This window comes from Aedes albopictus, chromosome 1, assembly GCF_035046485.1.
Source record: "Aedes albopictus strain Foshan chromosome 1, AalbF5, whole genome shotgun sequence".
NCBI lineage: Eukaryota > Metazoa > Arthropoda > Insecta > Diptera > Culicidae > Aedes > Aedes albopictus.
The window spans coordinates 292,183,080-292,206,054 of NC_085136.1; the positions used below are offsets into that span (position 1 = coordinate 292,183,080).

General features: G+C 39.5%; 1 protein-coding gene across 1 annotated transcript in view; it reads left to right on the forward strand.

Annotated features, from left to right (window-relative positions):
- The first annotated feature begins 857 nt into the window (after positions 1-857).
- LOC109421116 (chloride channel protein 2) overlaps positions 858-22,975 on the forward strand; it is a 349,200-nt gene continuing 327,082 nt past the window's right edge. Inside the window, exon 1 of the mRNA XM_062846999.1 lies at positions 858-1,749. The gene's annotated coding sequence lies outside the window, so the exon portion shown is untranslated. The remainder of the gene's footprint in view (positions 1,750-22,975) is intronic.

The window sequence follows — 22,975 nt, forward strand, 5'->3', positions numbered from 1 at the left end:
GCTGACGACACGTTGCGATTAGAATATAGAGACGAATGCACTGTGATAAACACTAAGTTTGACAAAGCGTTGAATTGAGAAACGCTGCTTGTTGGTGTACAGATAATGAGGACGACGGTCAGTCCAAATACGGAAAATATCCTTCCATTTGAACACGCAAGTTCCGCATTCTAAATGTCGAAGAAGCCGGCGAAAAATCAAACTTCCACAGCATAACACAAAAAGAGAGCAAAAAAGCTAACAATCAGAAACGGATCTAACTGGAAGCTGGCTACGTGACAACGCTGTGAGCAGCATCACATGCGAAGTTCATTAACCGACTGCCTGACATGCAAGCAGCTATTAAACCCCAAATTACTGACCCATCTTCACATGAAGGTAGGTAGGTAGCTACATACCTACCTGCCTATCAATTTCTTCGGGTTATTAGACGCCACCGGCCGCGGCCAGACACAGATCTTCGATAAATTATTCCGCCAGAAGTAGCGATCGTTCCTGTCGTCGTCTTCGGCCAGAGCGAAATTTGATTGAATACATACGGTGTGCGGAGCGCGATCGCGTGTTGAGAACAGTGTGTGGAGAAAAGAGGATCGAAAGAGAAATGGAAAACTGATCGATACCCGAGCAAAATGTGAGGTCGATTTTTGCGAAGTCATTCCAAAGTTAAACTTCGTAGACTTGCTAAACCATGCAGAATTGATCATAGATAGAGTCATTGATCACTTTAAACCCTCCTCATACTTCATAACTTGATCATGCAATGATCTCAAAAGTTTCTTGATCGGGCTACCGCATAGCCACTTTTCCTGCAAACCCAGCCGAGGTTGTGTTTGGTTTGAAACCTCGCTCGTCGTCACGTCGCCAGTAGCTGCACGGACGGACTTTGGATCGGTCGTACGTACCAAAAGGTTAACCCTTCTGCTTCGTTAGCCCAAAACCGTGCGCGATCGTCACCTCGTTACATTCTCTGTAGAAATACCGTCATCGCGCATCGCATTCTCACCGGTTTGTTATTGTCCACGTCTTGGCTAGAAACGCGCCGCACCATTATCACGTCGCATTACTCCGGTGTTATTCATTATTGGGTGATTGCAATTTCACGGGATCAGCAATTGCGAGAGACCACCAGAAAATTCCACCACTGTGTAACTTGATCGAGGCGAGCGTCCCGAGTTTGTCCTATCTGTCGAAACGCTTCACGGTTGCATTCTTTGGTAAAATGAAAAGAAACTGAATCCAGTGGAATCGGATTTCTGGTGGACTGAAGGGCTGTTTACAAAACAAAGCGTTGATAAATGTGCTTGTGGCAGCAGCAGTGCAACTGGATGAACTTCAATAACTTCGTCGTAAAAACGATGTGAAAGTGAGCAGTTTTACTGCAACGACGTGTTATCATCTGTATTATCTGGGGAGATTTCAATCGCTTGAATGTATCGTAGAGTGTGAAGTGTACTGTGTTCTATGCTATCTACCGTGAAGTCTCAGTTTGGGGGAGGTATACCTATTGCTTAACCGAACGAACGGCTTCGATACTAAGTCAATTGATTAATGGCAGTTTATCGCGAATTGGAAAATGTCATCGAGGCCAAGTTCAATGCGAGGAATTAATTACTGCTGCTAGCTACAGTAAGATTCCGTTGGACGGCAATCAGGTGTATTTATCGACGTCGTCGTCGTCGTCGCCGTCATCGGTCGGCTGGTGGATTCCGCAGTCGTTTTGCGGTTAGCGGTTTTGAACAAGTGTTGAAGGTAAGTGGGGCGTGTGCCGTAGTGTCTTTAGTTCCGGGGAACGAGGATAATTTACGCTCTATGGTATCATATTCAAATTGAGGAAATATGCGTTTATAAATCATACTTATGAACGGCAGTTTTATCAAAGAACTGTAAACCGGAGTGAAGTTGATCACATCCGAGTTACTTTATCCTGCTCGTTAAAACCACTTTTGCATGAGCATGGGCATTGATAATGCCATTTATGTTCATTGCTAATGCTCACAATTAAAATTGTACAAACAACCAACAGATGGAGCTTAGACCACTTACCAGCTTCAATTTTACTCTTTGAGAGCCCTAAGCTTTGTGAAATCAATATCGGTGCCGGCGACGTCATTTTGGTCATCAGGGAAGGGAAGGAATGTTAGTGTGATGTGCATGGTAACCTGCATAAGCATTACTAGGTCATAGGTCTTGGGGGATGCATGGTCATATCGATATAGATGTTTATAAACTCCAGAACTGTTCCAAAGATACTAATCGTGTGAATCCCGTGATTTATGATTCCGGAATGAATTATTGGAAGAATCCTGGATAAAATTACGTTGCGTTGCGTGGTAACGAAATAACGTAAAGTGAATACTGAAAGTTGTCATGTTAAAACTTTGATACTCCTATTCTAATTACTTATGGAATGCTGTTTGGGAAGGAACAGCTCCAATCAGAGGTTGAAGTTAAAAAGACATGAAAACTTCCATTGCCGGCCACGCCCATCTTCTCTGTTACGAGGATAGGATAGGATATGATCACAGACAAACAGACATAACACTCTTCAAAACAGCTTGGCACATGCATTTAACGATCAATTAAAATTTCATTTGTTTTGCGCGATCGTTCCACCAGATGCGCTAGTGTTCGATCGCTTTGACGTTTGCCAGTGTACCCGTTGCTGAATGATGCAAACGAAAATTACAGGCAAATTGGGTAGTAGTGTGCGTGTTAGAAAACGTTAAATCGAAATCCATCATGGCCGACAGTGTCACGCGCGGTGGCAGTGTGCTCATGAAAATGACACCGGGCAAAAGTTTTTGATGAATTTCCTCTAAGAGATATGTCTGTTTGTCTGTGATATGATGATATGACACCTACTTTACATGAGGTCAGCGACTCACCGACGCCCCCATAGGTTTCAAGGGGCGCAGTATCATAAGTCCGAGGCCATAATGTCCTAGGACTTTATGGCGCATTTTTACGGGGCATAACGTCCAAACAAGTAGATAAGTCACGAAGTCCATCCAAACTTTCGGATGTTATTTCGTAAAAAAAAACGCGACTGAACGACCGGGACAGTATGGCCTCGAACGTTGTGATACGGCCCCGTCATGGAGTTGGATATTTGGAATATTGATTGATTTGTCTTTATTAAAGAGACTTTCAGCCCTTGGCTGGTTCGTCTCTATAACATATTTGGAATAGATTGATTTGGGATTCACTATAAGCGAGTGATGCGCCAAGATTTTGAATGTGTTAGTGTTTTTGAATGGATCATATAGATGTCTTTTTATGAGTGTAAGTGTTTTAGTATATTTAAACACTACAACGCCTTTTTTTTCTTCAGGAATGAGGCACAGGCATTTACACTGTGTCCTGGCGAACAAGCCTAGGCTTAAGCGCCATTGATCGCTCTCTGAAACTAAAAGGAGCACAATTTTGCCTATCTCAATTATCCTGCCTGTTGTGTAATCTTCGTTACGAGGATGGGAAGGCATATTAGGGAAGGAACGATATCTATTTAACGGGAGGCCAGGGACTCACCGACGCTCTCGTAAATGGGAAGGAGTTGAGATTTTAGTTAGGGAATGGTCTAGCATTCAGTAGAATTGAGTAATGTGAATAGATTATCATTGTTGAGGTTGGTTTTGCTAAGATTTTTGGAAGAATCCCGGAGAAATTTCCGGCCTGGAGAAAACTCTAAAAAGATCTCTAGGAATATTTCTAAACTAATACCTGAAGTAATTTTTGGAGCAATTTGTTGAGGGATGCCGAAGAAAATTCCTAAAGCAATCCTTGAATGAATTTCTGAAGGAATCTCAGCAGGTATGTCTGCAAAAAACTCTAACATGAACTGTTTGAGGAATTGCAGCAAAAATCACTGGAAGACTAGTTTCCTAGAGGAATTCTTGGATGACATTTCTGGAGGAATTCCTGGAGGAAACAGAGAATGTATTTTTTAGAAACTTCTTGAAGAATCACAGAAAGGATTTCTGGAAGAATCCCAGAAGGATGATTTCAAAGAATCACAGCAGCGATTTCTGCGGTTCTCTGGAGAAAGTCCAAGAAGGAGAAATTTCTGGAGGAATCCTAGGAGGATTTCCTGAAGAAGTCCCTGCAGTAGTTCATTGAGGAATCTCAAGAGGGATTTGTTGGGAAATCTTAGCTGGCATTGCAAGATTATTTTTTTGGAAAAATCCCAGCAGAAATTCGTGGAGGAATCCCTAAATTTCACTTTTCCAAAAATGTTCAACTAAATGTAACTTTTCGAAAAGTGCATCAAATATTCTCAAATTTTCACTGTAAGTTGATCAACTTGTTGTGTATCAGTGGACAAAATTTGGGAAAGTTCGGACTGTTATGCACGAAGTTATAAAGATTCTTGAAAAGGGAATAATAATCCGATAGCCAAATTTGAGCTGTTATATCTCCGGATTCAATGAACCGAACGCGATGAAATTTTGACCATTTATGACTTATATAATGAGCTCTGAAAAACGTTTGACATATCTTTAAATTATTAACAAGAGAAAAAGTTTTAGCGATTTTATTTATTTTATGATTTTTTAGCAAATAGGCCTATTTTTAATATGCATACCAATACTTTTTCTATTAATTGAAGGCTATGTTATTACTTTCCTTCAAAACATATTTATATACTAGAGGGAATTCAAATAAACTACAATTAGCATCTTGAATTTTGAAACGATATTGAAGTTTAAGAAAATTTGATGTTTTATTGGGAAAATAAACTAATCGTTATAATTTCTTCCGTATTAAAAATTTTAAGTTGTGTCAACAGTTTTTCAAAGTTCATTATATAAGTCATTAATAGTCAAAATTTCACTGCATTCGATTTATTGAATCCGGAGATATAACAGCTCAAAGCTGGCTATCGGATAATTATACCTTTTTCAAAAATGTGCAGAATAGCCCGAACTTTCCCAAATTTTGTCCACTGATACACAACTAGTTGATCAACTTACAGTAAAAATTTGAGAATATTTGATGCACATTTCGAAAACTTACAGCTAGTTGAACATTTTTGGAAAAGTGAAAATTTTGCATGTCCCGATCATTTTGTCTATCCCCTGTAGCATCTATTCCCCTGCTTGAGGAATCCCAGCTGGAATTGATGTAGGAAATTTCGGGAAAAGTCTCAGCAGTATTCCTGGAGGAATACCAAGAGGATTTCACCAGGGATCATAGCATAAATTCCTGAAAAAATACCAGCAGAAGTACCTGGATGAAGCCCAGGAGGAATCCAAAAACTCCTGAAGGAATCACAGGAGGAAGTTCTGGAAGTATCCCAGCAGGAACTCTTGAAGAAATCTCAGGAAAAATTGTTGGGGTAACCCCCGAAAGATTTAGCAATCCAAGTGAATTAAGATTAAGAATTCCAATTGCAAGGCCTCAGAAGAAATTCCTGAAGCATTCCCAGCAGCAATACCTGGAGGTACTTAGGTATGTTAGGTAAGAGGATCTCCGGGATGAGCCCCATGAGGAATTTCTGGATGAATCCCTGGTTAAAAGATCTGTACAAATTTTGATAGAATTTCTTACGCAACGGAAAACAGAGTTGATGATCAACGGTACAGCTACTGATGATTTTTTAGAGAAAAATCTGAAGAAATATCTGATTGGTTACATTGATAATCTTCAAGAAAGATTCATGACGAAATTCTTACATATTGTACAATTTTGTCATAAACAGCCAAAATTCTAAAAAAAAAACTTCTGGCCAAATGGATTCATATCAGGTCTGCCAGAGTAATTGAAAGTACACTAAAACCTCTTTTTAAGCACGCTATTTTCAAGCACTTTCAATATTTGTACCCGTTTTAATGCGAGCGAGAATCATTATTGTGCATCAGAAAATGTAATAATGGCGATAACTATAGCAACGGTGGCCAGGGGGCGTTTGTTGGGGAGAGCAAAGGGGTGTTCAAAGGCGTTTCAGGGGTCCCAATCGGTTCTTTAGCAGGTTGAAGGGGATCTCAAGGTCTTAAAGGGTTAGATGATTCCAAGAGATCTCAGGGGACATAAAGGCCCAACTAACAATTGCAAGTCACAAATAAGCAAGCTTGCTGAATTGTGGCTTAATAATGGTAATGATAGCTGAACTAAAATTATGCTCAACACGTAACTGTTTAAATGATTTTTCAATTGAGAAAATAGTCAATGTTCGACTTTCCTCATCGGTATCAACAATGATAAATTAAAACACTTTTCAAAAGTTTAACAAGAAATTTATTCGACAAGCATTGATTCTTTAACAAAAGAGTTTAACAAAACATTTGTCTGCATCTTATTAAGCTGATGTATCGATAAGCATATGCTCCTGAACAATGTGCTTTTCACTTGTCAAATAAACGCCTTCAGCCCGTCATAGTTTGACTCAGAACTTTGTTCGGATTATGGGATAAATCATGGCTAAAACTGACGAGCGAGGATTTTTGGTAGTGCTGTACTTTTTACAACAGCGCGCGTCTTGAAGGGTTAAAGAACCAAAATTTTAAACGAATCACATAAAATAAAACAGAATAGAATTCTGTAGTTTAACATTGAGTGCCAAGAGACGTAACCAACGTAAAAATGAGGCATTTATTTATTATTATTAGTATGTAACAAGATATCTTGTACCTTGATTATTTTTTTTATCTTCCGCAGCAGTTCGATTGTACGGGACGCTTGGATCGATGCATTTGACATTTCAGTGCTGTCGTGTTCACTGAATATTGTTCCCACAGTCACCTAGATAATCAAACAGCATTCAGAAATCGAAAAATTTCAAGTATCCCCAAACATCCTTATGCACTATTTATTGAACATAATATCAAGATTCCATGACAAAAGCACAAATAAAAAAATGCTTGACGGATCTTCGACTGAGCATGAGTAGATTACCTGACTAGATGCTGTGAATGCACCACGTCCAAGACCATACCGCACCACATATTGTCATACATTTTTAAAGATCGATTTTTAAAAATAAAAATAAAAACATATTCATATCGCAATTAGTTCGTCTGGAAACAATATCTTCAATAAGGACCAACACTTTTTGGCCGCATTCGATACAAGTTTTCTCACCGTGCGATAAAAATACTGACAGCGAAATCAGAATGGAAAACACGTGTTTTGGGCTGAACAGCTGTTGAAGTATAAGGTGTTGTTCAGTTGATTAGCACGTGCTGTGCTAATTCACCACTGCTGAACACAAGTTCAGGAGTGATCATTATTGAGTCATGGGAAGATTATGTTTTGCTTTGGGTGGTGCATCTCATCATCTCTAGGATGGCGCAGATAGGAAGGCATGCGGCTGGCAATCGACAGGTCCCGAGTTCTAATCCGGATTTAGGTAATTTTATATGTAATTCTTATTTCATAATAGGTGTTCTCAACATGAGAGCAAATAATTACTCTCGTGAGAGTTCAACATTTTTGCATTTTATTTATTTTCAGTCATTTTTGCCAAAGCTGAATAACAACTTTCTTGTACATTTGTAAAACGCTTTAAACAACAAAAAAATAAGTTGGTGCACAACATGATGCTTTATAACTTCTCCAAATTTGTGTGAACAAAACCCGAACATAGGTTGTACGTGAAAATAATTCAAATGTTATTAAACATTATGCTGAATTAATTCGTCATAATGGTGCCTGTTAAATGAGTGATTGTTAGTTGGGGGGCGTTTCAAGGGGCATCATGGGGTCCATGGAGTTTACAGGAGAGTTTGAGGTGATCTCAGAGGCGTTTCAGGAGGGTTTCAGGGGTACCAGGAGACCTCAGGGGCGTTCAAAGGGGGTCCCATGGGATTTCAATGGATACCAGTGTTTCGCATGGGTGTTTAAGAGGGTCTCAGGAACGTCTCAGGCGCGTTTTAGGGGTTTCAAGGTAATTTCAGGGGGTCCACCAGGGTTTCGGGAGGTGACTGGTGATCTCATGGGTGTTTTAGGGAATTTGAGGAGGTACCTGGTGGTCTCATGGACGTTTCAGAATGTCTCAGGAGCATTCAGGGAGGCTTTGGGGCGTTTCAGGCGAAACCTCCTAGAACTCCATGAAACTCTTAAACATAACTGAAATGTGAAATCACGCCCCTTCATTTCATTTATTTAGTTAACATCAAATTCATGATAATACTGAATCAACAATTTGCCGCCATAATACTCGATTTGCAGCTGCAGCTCTCCAACGTCGGTCACGCCCAACACTCGCCAGATCACGCTCCACCTGGTCCGCCCATCGTGCTCTCTGCGCTCCACGCCTTCTTGTACCAACCGGATGGTTAGCAAACACCAACTTTGCAGGGTTGTTGTCCGGCATTCTTGCAACATGCCCTGCCCACCGTATCCTTCCGGCTTTGGCTACCTTCTGGATGCTGGGTTCGCCATAAAGTGCAGCGAGCTCGTGGTTCATCCTTCTCCGCCACACACCGTTCTCCTGCACGCCGCCGAAGATCGTCCTTAGCACCCGTCGCTCGAAAACTCCGAGTGCTTGCATGTCCTCCTCGAGCATCGTCCACGTCTCGTGCCCGTAGAGAACCACCGGTCTTATTAACGTCTTGTACATGGTACATTTGGTGCGGGGGTGAATCTTTTTTGACCGCAGTTTCTTCTGGAGCCCATAATAGGCACGACTTCCACTGATGATGCGCCTTCGTATTTCACGGCTCACGTTATTGTCAGCCGTTAGCAAGGAACCGAGGTAGACGAATTCTTCTACCACCTCGAAAGTATCCCCGTCTATCGTAACATTGCTGCCAAGGCTTGTCCTGTCTCGCTCAGTCCCACCTACCCAGTGCCGGATTTAAGCTTCGGGGGGCCCGGGGCAAACCGTATAAAGTGGGCCCCCAAAAACAAGATTTTCATTATGTAAACCGTACATTAACGCTTTCTATTCAATGTTGTTTATTATTCGTTTTTTTGTGCTGATTTTTGCGGTTTAGAAAGAACCTATGTCACTCAACTGTTTTGTTCATTCGAATGATGAATTTTTCATTCTTTTATGATAAAATATTTAAAACCTTCAATTGAAATTCTTCTTAGAAATTAAAATAATGTTTTTTTGAACTTAATCGAAAGAGCAACATATTTTGGCACCAAACAAATATGAAACTTAGGATTTTGATGTGAAAGATAACAAAAATTATGAAACTTTGGATTTTCAAGTGAAAATTCAGATATGAAATAATCTGGATACCCTTAAAGAACTCAGTTATAACTACTCTACGACATGTATAGAATATAATCGTCTCTTGAAGCGCATTTTATGTTTTGATGAAGAAAATATATAGTGCTTCAGGATTCTTGGGGGCCCCTTTGATCGGGGGGCCCGGGGCACTTGCCCCCATTGCCCCCCCTTAAATCCGGGCCTGCACCTACCAGCATGTACTTTGTCTTAGCCGCATTCACCACCAGTCCGACCTTTGCTGCTTCACGTTTCAGGCGGGTGTACTGTTCTGCCACCGTTCCAAATGTCCTAGCAATAATATCCATGTCATCCGCAAAACATACAAATTGGCTGGATTTCGTGAAGATCGTACCCCGGCTGTTGAGCCCGGCTCGTCGCATAACACCTTCCAGGGCGATGTTGAATAGTAGGCAGGAAAGTCCATCACCTTGTCGTAGTCCCCGTCGAGATTCAAATGAACTGGATAGTTCACCCGAAATCCTTACGCTGTTCTGCACACCGTCCATCGTTGCTCTTATCAGTCTAGTCAGCTTCCCGGGAAAGCTGTTCTCGTCCATAATTTTCCATAGCTCTGTGCGGTCGATACTGTCGTATGCCGCGTCGATGAACAGGTGATACCAGGTCCCAAGGTATTCACGGCATTTCTGGAGGATTTGCCGTACGGTGAAGATCTGGTCCGTTGTCGACCGGCCGTCGATGAAACCGGCTTGGTAACTTCCCACGAACTCATTTACTTTAGGTGAAAGACGACGGAAGATGATCTGGGATAGCACTTTATAGGCGGCATTCAAAATGGTGATCGCTAGAAAGTTCTCACACATTAACTTGTCGCCTTTCTTGTGGATGGGACAGATTATCCCTTCCTTCCACTCCCCCGGTAGCTGTTCGGTTTCCCAGATCTTGACTACTAACTGGTGCAGACAGGTGGCCAACTTTTCCGAGCCCATCTTGATGAGTTCCGCTGCGATACCGTCCTTACCAGCCGCTTTGTTGTTTTTGAGCTGGTGGATGGCATCCTTAACTTCCCTCAGCGTGGGAGTTGGTTCGTTCCCGTCCTCTGCTGCACCAACATAGTCATTTCCTCCGCTGCCTTGGTCCTCCGTGCCTACATTCTCTTCGCCATTCAGGTGCTCGTCGAAGTGCTGCTTCCACCTTTCGATCACCTCACGTTTGTCCGTCAGGAGGCTCCCGTCCTTATCCCTGCAAATTTCGGCTTGCGGCACGTAGCCTTTGCGGGATGCGTTGAGCTTCTGGTAGAACTTGCGTGTTTCCTGTGAACGGCACAGCAGTTCCATTTCCTCGCACTCCGCTTCTTCCAGGCGGCGCTTTTTCTCCCGGAAGAGACGGGTCTGCTGCTTCCGCTTCTGTCTGTATCGCTCCACATTCTGTCGGGTTCCATGCTGCAGCATTACCGCCCGCGCTGCATCCTTCTCCTCCAGAACCGCTCTGCACTCCTCGTCGAACCAATCGTTTCGTCGACTCCGTTCTACGTACCCGATAGTGCTCTCAGCTGCGTTGTTGATGGCTGCTTTGATTGTACTCCAGCAGTCCTCTAGAGGGGCCACATCGAGCACACCCTCGTCCGGCAACGCTGCCTCGAGATTCTGCGCGTATGCGGTGGCGACATTCGGTTGCTTCAGTCGCTCTAGATCGTACCGGGGCGGCCGCCGGTAATGTACGTTGTTAATAACGGAGAGTTTTGGGCGCAGTTTAACCATCACCAGGTAGTGATCGGAGTCGATATTAGCGCCACGATAGGTCCTGACGTCGATAATGTCGGAGAAGTGCCGTCCATCAATCAGAACGTGTTCGATTTGCGATTCCGTTTGTTGTGGTGATCTCCAGGTGTAACGATACGGGAGGCTGTGCTGGAAGAAGGTGCTACGAATGGCCATGTTCTTGGAGGCGGCGAAATCGATGAGGCGTAGGCCATTTTCGTTCGTCAGCTGGTGGGCGCTGAACTTTCCAATCGTCGGTCTGAATTCCTCCTCCTGGCCTACCTGAGCGTTTAGATCCCCTATGATGATCTTGACGTCGTGGGTTGGGCAGCGGTTGTACTCGCGTTCGAGCTGCGCGTAAAATACGTCTTTGTCATCATCAGTGCTTCCGGAGTGAGGGCTGTGCACGTTTATTATGCTAATGTTGAAGAATCGGCCCTTGATCCTCAACCTGCACATTCTTTCGTCGATCGGCCACCAACCGATCACGCGCCTCTGCATGTCGCCCATCACTATAAAAGCTGTTCCCAGCTCACGTGTGTTGCGGCAACTCTGGTAGATGGTATGATTACCTCTAAACGTTCGCACCATAGATCCTGTCCAACACACCTCCTGCAGCGCTACGATTCCGAACCCGCGGTCCTTCAGTATATCGGCGAGTATGCGGGTGCTCCCGATGAAGTTGAGAGATCTGCAGTTCCACGTACCGAGCTTCCAATCGCAAGTCCCTTTTCGTCGCTGTGGTCGTCGCCATTGGTATCGGTTCGCATTCTTCTCTTGTTGATTTTCCGGTGCTAGTCTTTTTTACGGCTGGCTTGCAGGGCCTGACACCAACCCACTAACCCAGGGAGCTGGGCTTACCTTCCCGGAAGCTACGGGTTCTGCATTGGCATTTCCTCCAACTACAGTACTAAATAGCTAGGCTCGAGCGCCAGTCTTCGCCGGGGGTGGTGTTTTTAATGGGCGCCCAGGAGATAATATTTTACCTGAGCTTCCACCCCCTTATAACAACTTAAAACAGCCCCAAAATCCCAGTTATACTATTGAAACGCCCCACGCTATGTCCAAAGGGAAATAATGAAAAGTGAATGTACCCCAAATAATTTTCGCAAGGATCTAAGATTTAGACTTCTAGTTTCAGAATCTGTGCGGCTTAAAATATTTCATCTTGAGTTTTTTATTTATTTTTTTCATATTTTCCCATATAAATGTCGAAAAAAGTCACTTTGAGGTCAATTTCATCCCATATAAAAATGTATGAAAAAAAAACCAAGATGAAATATTTGAAACCGTACATATTCTGAATCTAGAGGCTCAAAATACGGTTCTAGCGAATAAACTTTGAGGTTCATTCAATTTTCATAATACTTTTCTTTGGACATAGCGTGCGCCCCTGAAATCCTCTTATCTTATTGTAATACCCCTGTACGCCCTTGTAAGGCTTCTGACACTTCTCCAAACCCCTTGAAACTCCTTGAAACACTCCTGAAATGGCTTGAAACTCTCCTGAAACCTCCATAATCCCATTCAAATGTCCTCGAAATCCTGAGGCTCCTGAGAAGTCCTGATACTCTCTGAAATGCTTCAAAACGCCCTTAAAACCACTTGCAACGTTCCTGAAATTCCCGTTATGCTTTTGAAACGAAATCACCCATATAAAGGGCTCCTAGAATCTCTTAAAACGCCACTGAAATGCCTCTTAAATCCTTTGGAACCCGGTTTTTAGGACTCTCGGGGAACTTTCTGGAAACCTCCTTGGCCTCATCTCAAATGCCTGGAAGCTACACTTGTTCTCGCAAAACTAAGTTTCTAAGGTTGCATTGGACTAGTGAATTAGGTAATTGCGGAAGACATCTTGAAGGTATTCCCAAATACGTCGAATGAGATATACGTAGAATTTTTGGAGTTCTGGAAGAATTTCTTTTGGATTTCACACAACAGATTGCATGAGAAAGCCACAATAAATGCGATCGAATCGTCGGATGGAAATTTAAGAATTCCAAACAAATTTCTGTCGGATATTGCTAAAATAGTCCCAGACATATTTTTTTAAAGATTTTTTTTTATTTGTAACAAAATTTGTACAAGATTTATCAAACTATTCAAATATCTGTCAGAAACATGTTATGTTTGAAGAATATTACAACATATTCACCAGATAGTGGTAATAAAATTGTGTTACTGTTTACGTCTGTTTGTCTGTGGTTTTATTTTTATGATCATATAAATCAGTAACAAATTTTGAAAACGATGTATAATCAATGGTGTAGCATTGATTATACGTCGTTTTCAAAATTTGTTACTGAAATATGCTATTCATACGACTCACAATACTGATCCAGTCCAACGCCGCACGTTGATTACACTAGTTTACAGCATTTTTGAACTCGGTAAGCTGATGATCATTTTTGGTGTAGAATCATGCCCTGAGTTCGAAAACGCGAAGGAAAAAAATTACAGTAGAGCGGAAATTTTTTCGACTTTCCATACAAGGTTGATGATTTGAAATCGATTTTTGTTCTATTTTTAAGCAAAGTCGCTCACTTCAAACATCTCATTCTCCGTAATCAATGCTCCGATTGAGCTGAATTTTTTACTGTAACTCGCCTACATATGATATGTCAAATAAACGTCGAGAAAGAATTTTTAAGTTGTTTTTTTCTTATTGAAAAAAATACATTTCTTCAAAAAATTTTGGGAATTTTGCTAAAATTTAAGAAGTTCGTCCCTAAAACTCGCCAATATCTTGAATTTCATCAATCTGACGCAAAACCTGTATTCAGATGATCGAATGGTATTGTATTCAGCTTTTAATTTATGGAAAAAGATTTAAAATTGGTTGAACAAAACGCAATATATTTGAATTTTAGTAAATTACATATTTTGAAAAGTTACAAAACTCGATATTGAGCTAAAACTCAAAAACTGTTCTACTTTAAATTTTTTGAAGGTTGGTTTCGAAATCAGCACTAAATTGTGCTTCAAAAATTTTGGTCGTTGACAGAAGTTCACGACTTTCGTTTTATTTTGTAAACTTGTGTTACACAAGACAATTAGTGTGATATGATAATCTCACTTTCCAACGACATATCCACCTAGAATCGTTCCACTAGTCACGCAGCACCCATAACAGTTGCATTAGCTTTCAGTCAATTTACCATACGACGACAACGTTCTCTACAGCCAGCAATTGCATCGATTAACGGTAGATAATGCCTTCCGATGGCCTCGGTTGTTCCATTCCGAAATAGTTTACACATGCAACCAGGGACGACGACGACGTGTTCGTTTCGTAGCAGTGAGCAGTAAATTTCTCAAATTCTTTGAGTGCTTCCGTAGCATGTGGGACTAACGGTGATCGTTACTTTTACGGTTTGCCGCAGACATAACGTCATCCGTGTGAAGTGAAAACTTCGAGATTATGCATAGAAACAGTTCTACGGCAGCGCAGATAAACATCGATCAAATCGATCGATAACACGTCCATCGTTAACCACTTATGGTAACTACAATACGAGTGATCTTCCAGTCAGCAAGCAATGTCCAATATTGCACGGTGCTAATCAGCTTAGCACTTTGTCACTGCCATCATTGTTAGTATCGTCGTTGCTTCGGAATATATGACACTTCTATGCCGTAATAGGTTTGGATCTCGGGGGCAAACTGAATTCGCACGTTCTTAAACATCTGCTATTCGGACGTACCCCGTCTACTACTCTGCTGTAATGTGTTCGTTGAGGTGGTTGATGCAGGATGACCACAATAAAGATCAGTTGTGATATTCTTGGTTGATCAATAAACCTTCCCTCTGAAGTGCTACACTGAAAAGCAGTGTTGTTTGTTGGCGCGAGTTTCTTCGGGATTAGGGAAACACATACTGAAAGCAGCGTATTTCACGGCAGCTTCAATGCTATATTAAATAGAATCCATTTTTAGTATTTTACATTGGTTTTAACTTAAAATTACTTACATGATAGTTTCTTAATCTCTAATGAACTGTCTCACTCGACGCACAACTTAACACTAAAATATTCTAATTAATTAATTCCTATTGGACAATACAGTTGCCAGTTTCACTCCAAATACACGCGATACCGTCGCAACATTCTCCCCCCCGTGAAACTGGTAACTAACTATCTCATCACTTTTCGAATCTATATACATTTCAACTGTTGCAAAGTAAATTGCCTGCTTTGAGAATTGGTTTTCATTAGGGTGGTCCATAAAGGAACAAACTTGTGTATTTGGAGTGAAACTGGCAACTGTATTGTCCAATAGGAATTAATTAATTAGAATATTTTAGTGTTAAGTTGTGCGTCGAGTGAGACAGTTCATTAGAGATTAAGAAACTATCATGTAAGTAATTTTAAGTTAAAACCAATGTAAAATACTAAAAATGGATTCTATTTAATATAGCATTGAAGCTGCCGTGAAATACGCTGCTTTCAGTATGTGTTTCCCTAATCCCGAAGAAACTCGCGCCAACAAGCAGAAAAGTTATATTTTACCAAATTGATGATTCAAAATTTAAATCACAATTGGAAATTTCTTCACAATTCCAGTAAAAGGGACACTTTGTACCACCTAACCCTTCATATGATCTGTCTCAACTCTATCAAGTAAGCGACTTCCAAATAGGTTGTGCTCGAACGTGATAGCATATACCTACGTATGTAGTCGAATGGGACTGTTGTTGATAATTACTTTAGTTCCGAGTGTAAACAAACATCGCCTCCCGGCTTGTGATAACAAGTTGGTGTATAAGGGGTGTTATTTTTGCAGATTTTTTATTCACAATTCTGAAAGCCATTAGATGCAGTGATGCCAAATGTTATTGTGCAGCCATATTGTATTTTGATTAAGAGTTGCAGATTGCATCTTACCACAAGGAAATAAGTGTAATCGGTTTTCAGAAACAGATTAAACCCATTCGAAGAGAGTTTTCTGCTTAGAGGGTTTGAAAGGTCGGTTCCAAGAACTGGAAATAACACATCAGTACTTTACGATCAACTATATGATGGGAGGAGAACTTCGGATCCAAAATACCACCATACTAAATACTAATGTCGATGAAACATTTTAACCAAAAAGCTCTTCAGGCAAATCATTGGAAGCTGACAGAGGCTCTCTCATCATACTTTATCGGGCTTGAGCTTAATTGACCGTAGATACCACTTCTGATCAGCTAAGCCCACTACCCACTGCTAACATTCACCTTCAGTGTGTAGGGTAATTCGATGACATATTATACATGGATGATTTTTCTAATCAGGATGATATACTTAAGTTGTTAAGTAAAATATCAAACCGAGGAGTGTATTAATCCGATTTTCGATTATTTCGGTACCGAAAAGTTTCTAAAACACCATATGCTGTTATTATTCGGCAGCTTGAAATTAATTGATGATTGTTTAATAAAAATATAGTTTACCTTTTCGGATTGTTCTGAAAATTCTCTTAATTTTTTTTAAGAATTCAGGAATTATTGCAGGAACTCTTTTCATGAATTCAGCGAGATTTCCTTCAAAGATACCTTCAAGAATTCCTTTGGTATTTCCTCCAGGATTTATATTTTATATATAACAGATTGCAGAGGAGCTCCTCTAGTTAATCCTTCAGAAGTTTCATCAATAATTATTCCAGTTATTTATTTTTCTCGGTAATACTTCAAGAAATTATTGCAGAAAATTGCAGTATTCATTCCGAAATTTCTTCAACGATTCCCTCAGAAATTTAGATTTTTTTATTGCAAGCTTGCTTTCTGGACTTTTTGGTAGAGCTTTTCGAGAGGTTCCTTACCTTCTCACGAGGTTTGTCTAAAAAGTTCCTCAAATATTCTTCCAGGCATTGCACCATAAACTTCTCTTGGGATTCATAGAGTGGAGACCTTCCTAAGTTTTTATAGACTTTTTGCTGGGGTCCCTTCAGAGATTCTTTTAAGGGTTCTTCAAAAAATCATTTATTTCTTGTCGTTTTTTCATGAATATCTCAAAAAAATCACCATCGAATAATTCTCCTTATTTGCAATCATTCATTTGGAAAATCCTTCAAACAATTCAATTCTTTTAGAAACATGGCTTAGTAATTCCTTTAAGAATTCTTCCAGATTTGTTTAAAATTTTTCTTGGATTTCATCCAAAAATTCTTCTAGCGATTACTTTAAACTCAGACATTTTGCTAGAAGTTATTTTAAAAACTCCTCCACAAGTATCTCTGGCAGTTCTTCAAGGGTTTGCTTCAAAATATGTATCCTCCAATAATTCCTTCAGAAATTTATACATGGATTTATTCAAGTACTGCTTCAATGCCTTAGTCTGCAATTTCTGCTCGGTGTATAAATTATTTCATGCATTCCTGCAGAAAATTTTCCGATTTTTACTTCAGTAATTCCTCAACAGTGTCCTTCAGAAATGTCTTCAGAGATTTTGATAAGATACTCATCCAGAACTTTTCCTTAAATTCCTCCAGAGCTATCTTAGGGATTTCCTCCAGGTATTCCACAGAGATTCCTGCAGAAACTCCTCCAAAAATTACACCAGAAATTGCTTCAGAAAATTTTCTTCAGGAAATTTTCATTTTTTTTTCTTGAAATATCCAGAGGTATCTCCAGGAATTCAGGGAATAATTCTCCAGAATGTTAGTGTAATTGCCGAAGAATTTTTGAAAAATCTCTAGACTAGACTAAAATCTCAAAAAAGATTTTTTTAAAAACCCTTGCTGACATTCATAGGAGAATCTTTGAACTACTGGAGTCTCTGGAAATATTTCAGGAGGAACTTTTTCTTCAGGAGGAAGAATTTTCTGAAAGAATCCTCGAGGGAGTTTTTGAATGTATCTTCTTCTGTCTAATTTCTGTAGAAATCTCTGGGGATATTCTTAAAAAAATCCTGGGGGAATATATGAATCATAAATAGGCAAACTGGCAAACAAATCCTAGAAGGTTTCTGAATAAATTCATTGCCTAATACCTGAAAAAAATGGCTTGAGAAACCGTTTGGGAAATCCTTTTTGAAATTTATTAGGATATATTTAGAGGAACTCGTGAAGGTATTCCTTATCAAATTCGTGTTTTGTTTCTATAAGAATGTCTAGACAAGAGCAACACTTAACTTCGGAAAAGTATTATAGAAAATTCTCATGAAAAATGTCCAAAGGAATTTCTGTAGTAGTTTCTAGGAAACATTTCTGGAGCAGGGATGGGAACACTCACTTGGAAAGAGTTACACTCACTTGCTTTTTTCTTATCTCAGAAGCAGTGTTGCGAATACTCACTTGCAAAAAGTTATACTCACTTGCTTCTATCTCAGTCCAGAAGCATGCTATCAAAAAATGATGTTTGAAGGGCTTTTAGACTTTAGTTAGATCTAAAAGTTTGCCGAATAAAGTACAGTATGACCCATAAAAAAATGCGACAGTTTTCAAAGCCATCGTTCCCCTACTTCGAACCGATTAACCTTGCATGTATCTATTGGATAGTATAGTAGAGCCACTAATCTGATAATGGCATAGGAACATAGACTGATTTCATTCACATACCGTTGGAAATATAACGTTAAACATATGGATGTCGAAATCGTCCACGCGCCAGAGGCCGTTTTTTAAGAATATAATTTTCTTTCAATTGCTTTCCGTCACATTCAATCAAATTTTATTTTCAAAATAGTACTATCATGGCTGGACAAGGTCTTCAGGAGTTCGTCGGTTCATCGGACAAGAACGAAAAAAATATTGTATTATAAATTATGAGACATTTGCTGAAAATAGAATTACTTGACAAATGATAATTTTTAGAAAATATTATGTTTTAAGCATGAAATTGTTTTTAAGTACTTAGTATTTGTACCTATTATAAAGGTAGGTTTATTAGCCTTCATCGTCAAAAAATTGTTTTGAAAAATGTTCGAACAGTGTTAAGTTTTTTATTAATTTATCTTAAATACGGTTTTAATATATAGCACCTTTTTTTAGTTTTGGGTTCCTAAACATTCGAAATTTGTTTAAAAATATTTTCCAAACGTGGGCGTATTTAAGAGTACATATTTCTTCATGGTTTACATGTGTTTAAAAGTTTTTATCTTAATTCATTTTGCTCTGAAAATTAGAGGAAAACTTGATTTTTTTTAGAAATTGTTAACAATTATACCCCAATTATACCCCATATACGTAACCAATGAATATTTTGACAAAAAATTTAGGGATCATGTATGACAATGACCTCCTTATTGTATCCTAATCCAAAAAAGTTGAATTTATTAGAATTATTCCATTAAAAATCACCAAAGATCGCAAAAAATTGGAGTGTCGCATTTTTTTTATGGGTCATACTGTACAGGTCGCAGACGCATATCAAAACTGTGAGAGAGCTGTGAGCACAAGATGAGTATAAATTACACGAATTTTACTCACCTCGTACTCACAGCTCTCTCACAACTTTGGTATGCGTCTGCGACCTTTACTTTATTCGGCAAACTTTCAGATTAAACTACAATCTAAAAGCCCTTCAAACATCATTTTTTCATAGCATGCTTCTGGACTGAGATAGAAGCAAGTGAGCATCCCTCTTGCAGGTGAGTATTCCCAACACCATGCTATCAAAAACAGTATATGGAGCACTTTTACCTTGTGGTTTTATCTCAAAATTTTCCGAACACATCAAGGGTCGCACACGCATACCAAAGTCGGGACAAAGCGTTGAAGGCAACTCTCCACGAGGTGAGTGTAATTTGCATTCACCTCGTGGAGACTCGTCTTCATAGCCCTCTCACGACTTTGGTATGCGTGTACGACCCTTGACGTGTTCGGAAAAGTTTGAGATAAAACCACAGGGTAAAAGTGCTCCATACACTGTTTTTTGATAGCATGCTTCTGAACTGAGAAAATACCAAGTGAATGTAACTCTTTCCAAGTGAGTGTTCCCATCCCTGTTCTGGAGAAATTTTCAAAGGCATCTTTGGAAGAATTCCTGCAGGAATTTTCGAGGAAAAATATGGAGGTAGGTATACCAGGAAGAACTCCTGAAGGAATATCTATGTTCATTTCTACCTGCTTGGAGCCATTGAGAAATTTATTGAAAAATCCCTGAATGAGATGTTGCAAGGACCGATGGAGGAATTTCTAAAAGAACACATGGATTACTTTTAGAGGGAATTTTTGAAGATATTTTAAAAAGGGAAAAGTCCATAAACAACGTTACGCTTTGAATAGAGGGGAAAATGAGCAAAGTGTGTCGATTCACCCACACAAAAAGCTCTCCTAGGCACGAGGGGCTTAAAATGAATAATTTTTGCGTGACTCATTTTATGAGCTTTCTTTCAATTGAGCAATGTCGAAATGTTCTATGAATTTTTTTAGAAAAAAAATATGGAGGAATCTCTGGAGAAATTCCTAATGCAATCTCTGGAAAAATGTCTAAATGGAAATTGGGGATTGCTTAACGAATCACTGGTGAGTTATATTAAGCCAGCCCTTAAAATACTTCTGTAAGAATATTTGGAAAATTTTATGAATTGATATTCTAAAAAATCGCTTGTCTGGTATCCCTGGATGGTTTTTTGAAATAAAAAAAATTAGGAGAAATTTCTAAAATGGAGAATCCATGGAGTAATTTCTTGAGCATGAAAGCTTTTCTAGAAAAAAAAGGTGAAATTGCTGTAGTTTCCACTAGAGGGAGGACTTTTTTTTTTAAAAAAAAAACCTCCCTAAAGTATCTGAAAGAATCTGTGGAGCATTATTAAAAAGGAATCTATGAGTATCTATCTATCAGTAGGATTGGGAATCTAGTTACCCGTTGTCGGAAAGGCTATTCTTAGCCTCAACCATTAGGCTAACGGGAGTTTAACCAGAAATTTGCCAAGGGAATTGTTAAAAAGCCACTGAGAATACGGACGGAAATCCTCCAAGAATATAATACGTAAATTGCCATAACATCTTCCAAAGCTTAGATCTTCAATGTATTGCAGTAATAAATGGTGATGATTATAATAATAAAATGATAAACAAATATACTAATAATTCATAAAAGATCTCAAGAAAATACGACAAAAATATAGAAGAAAAAAGGATAACTTTTCAAAATCAACAACTATTATTGCTATATTGCGTGAAAAAAAACGTCGCGATGACGGCGCTTACATCTATTTGTGGGGCCCAATGCGGTTCGACTTCCACTGATTAAGCGTTTTCGTATGTCATCGCTAATGTTGTAAGGATCCAAGGTAGACAAAGCCTTCCACCACCTAAAAAGTGTTCCCGTCAATCGTAACATTGCTACCCTGGTTTGCCAGCATGTATAGGGTGTCCCAGAAAGTATGGGCACAACTTTGTATAGCGAAAATACAATCATTTTCTTAACAAACAACAATTTTTATATTTTTGTATTATTATTGAGAGTATTTCAATTAATACCTGTGAAGAGTTTATACATTAGAAATGGTTTCTATATGCAGAATGATTAAAATGGAAAATCATCTTTTAAAACTTCTGCACAAACTACTTTTTTACGGTTTTGCCAAATATCCAAATTCGAAACTTTTTTTTCGATTTTTTTTCACATGATACATTCAAAAACATGTTTTCTCAGATGGTTGATTGAATTTTCTTATAAAAATATGTTTTGATTGTGCTTACAGGCAAATCATAATTTTGAGAAAACTGAAAAATTCGCCTTTTCTATTTCTGGATTAGACATGCCCACAGACATTCGAGTTTTAAAACATGTTTTGACGAGAATAAAAAGAATTCAATCTACACTTTATAAAGCTGGAGCATTTATTGAACTTATAGTGAAATTAAAATGTAATTTTCTGCATGTTGTGATATTTATTAAGAAGCTTGTTTTCAACTATTAGAAAAACAGGTTTTCAAAGATATCGATTTTAGTGTTTCAATTCATATTTCAGGTTCAAAAGTATATGTTTTCAGTTCGAACCTAGGGTTGTATAATAGATACGCATGTAGAAATACACGGATTTTTTTTTTGAAATTTTTATTGAGCTTAATTTTATGCGTGTAAAACAATTTGTTAAGCGATGTTATTGAAAAATATAGCAATTTGTGCAGAAGCTTTAAAAGGTCTTTCAGGAAATGTTCTGCCGCATTCAAACGAAGTGTGAAATGCAAATTTCAATGATTGGCATTTGATGTTGACATATTAAGGCAGGATATGTGTGAAAATAGGGGTCGCCAGTTAGCCTAGTGGTTAAGGCTATGGATCGCCAATCCGGAGACGGCGGGTTCGATTCCCGTTCCAGTCGGGAAAATTTTCTCGACTCCCTGGGCATAGTGTGTCATTGTGCTTGCCTCATGCAATGGCATGCAAGGAAAGCCCTTCAATTAATAACTGTGGAAGTGCTCAAACAGAACACTAAGTTGAAGCGAGGCAGGCCAAGTCCCAGTGGGGACATAGTGCCAAAAAGAAGAAGAAAGAAGAAGAAGATGTGTGAAAATAAAGTTTGTTTATGCATCCATTCCGTGGAGCGGACCTGGCGTGGTGGTTAGAACACAAGACTATCACGCCGAGGACCTGGGATCGAATCCCACTCCCGACATGTAGTGACCTAATGACCAATACCCATGTGTAAACGATAAATGCTCTCAGCAGAGAGTAAAAGTGAATACTGCGAGAGTAGTTCTGTCATACTGCTCTAGACTGCAAAGTTCCTTTGTGGAACAGCCTTTTAAGTCATGCTTAAAAGATTATTAACCAACTTTTGTTGGTTATTACACCGGGTTCTTCCTTCGGAAGGGAAGTAAAGCGTGGGTCCCGAGATTAACTAGCCTAGGGTTAAAAATCTCGTTAATACAGACAAAAAAAATGCATCCATTCCCAAATGGCAGAGCTTCAAAGTTGTGCCCATACTTTCTGGGACACCCTATACTTCGTTTTTGACGCATTCATCATCATTCCGACCTTTGTTGCTTCACGTTTCAGGCGGTGTACATTTCTGCCAACGATACAAATGTTCTAACAATAATATTCATGCCATCCGCGCAACAGACAAAACAGCCGGGTTTCGTGAAAATCGTGCCTCGGCTGTTGAGCCCAGCTCGTCGCATAACACCTTCCAGTGCGATGTTAAAC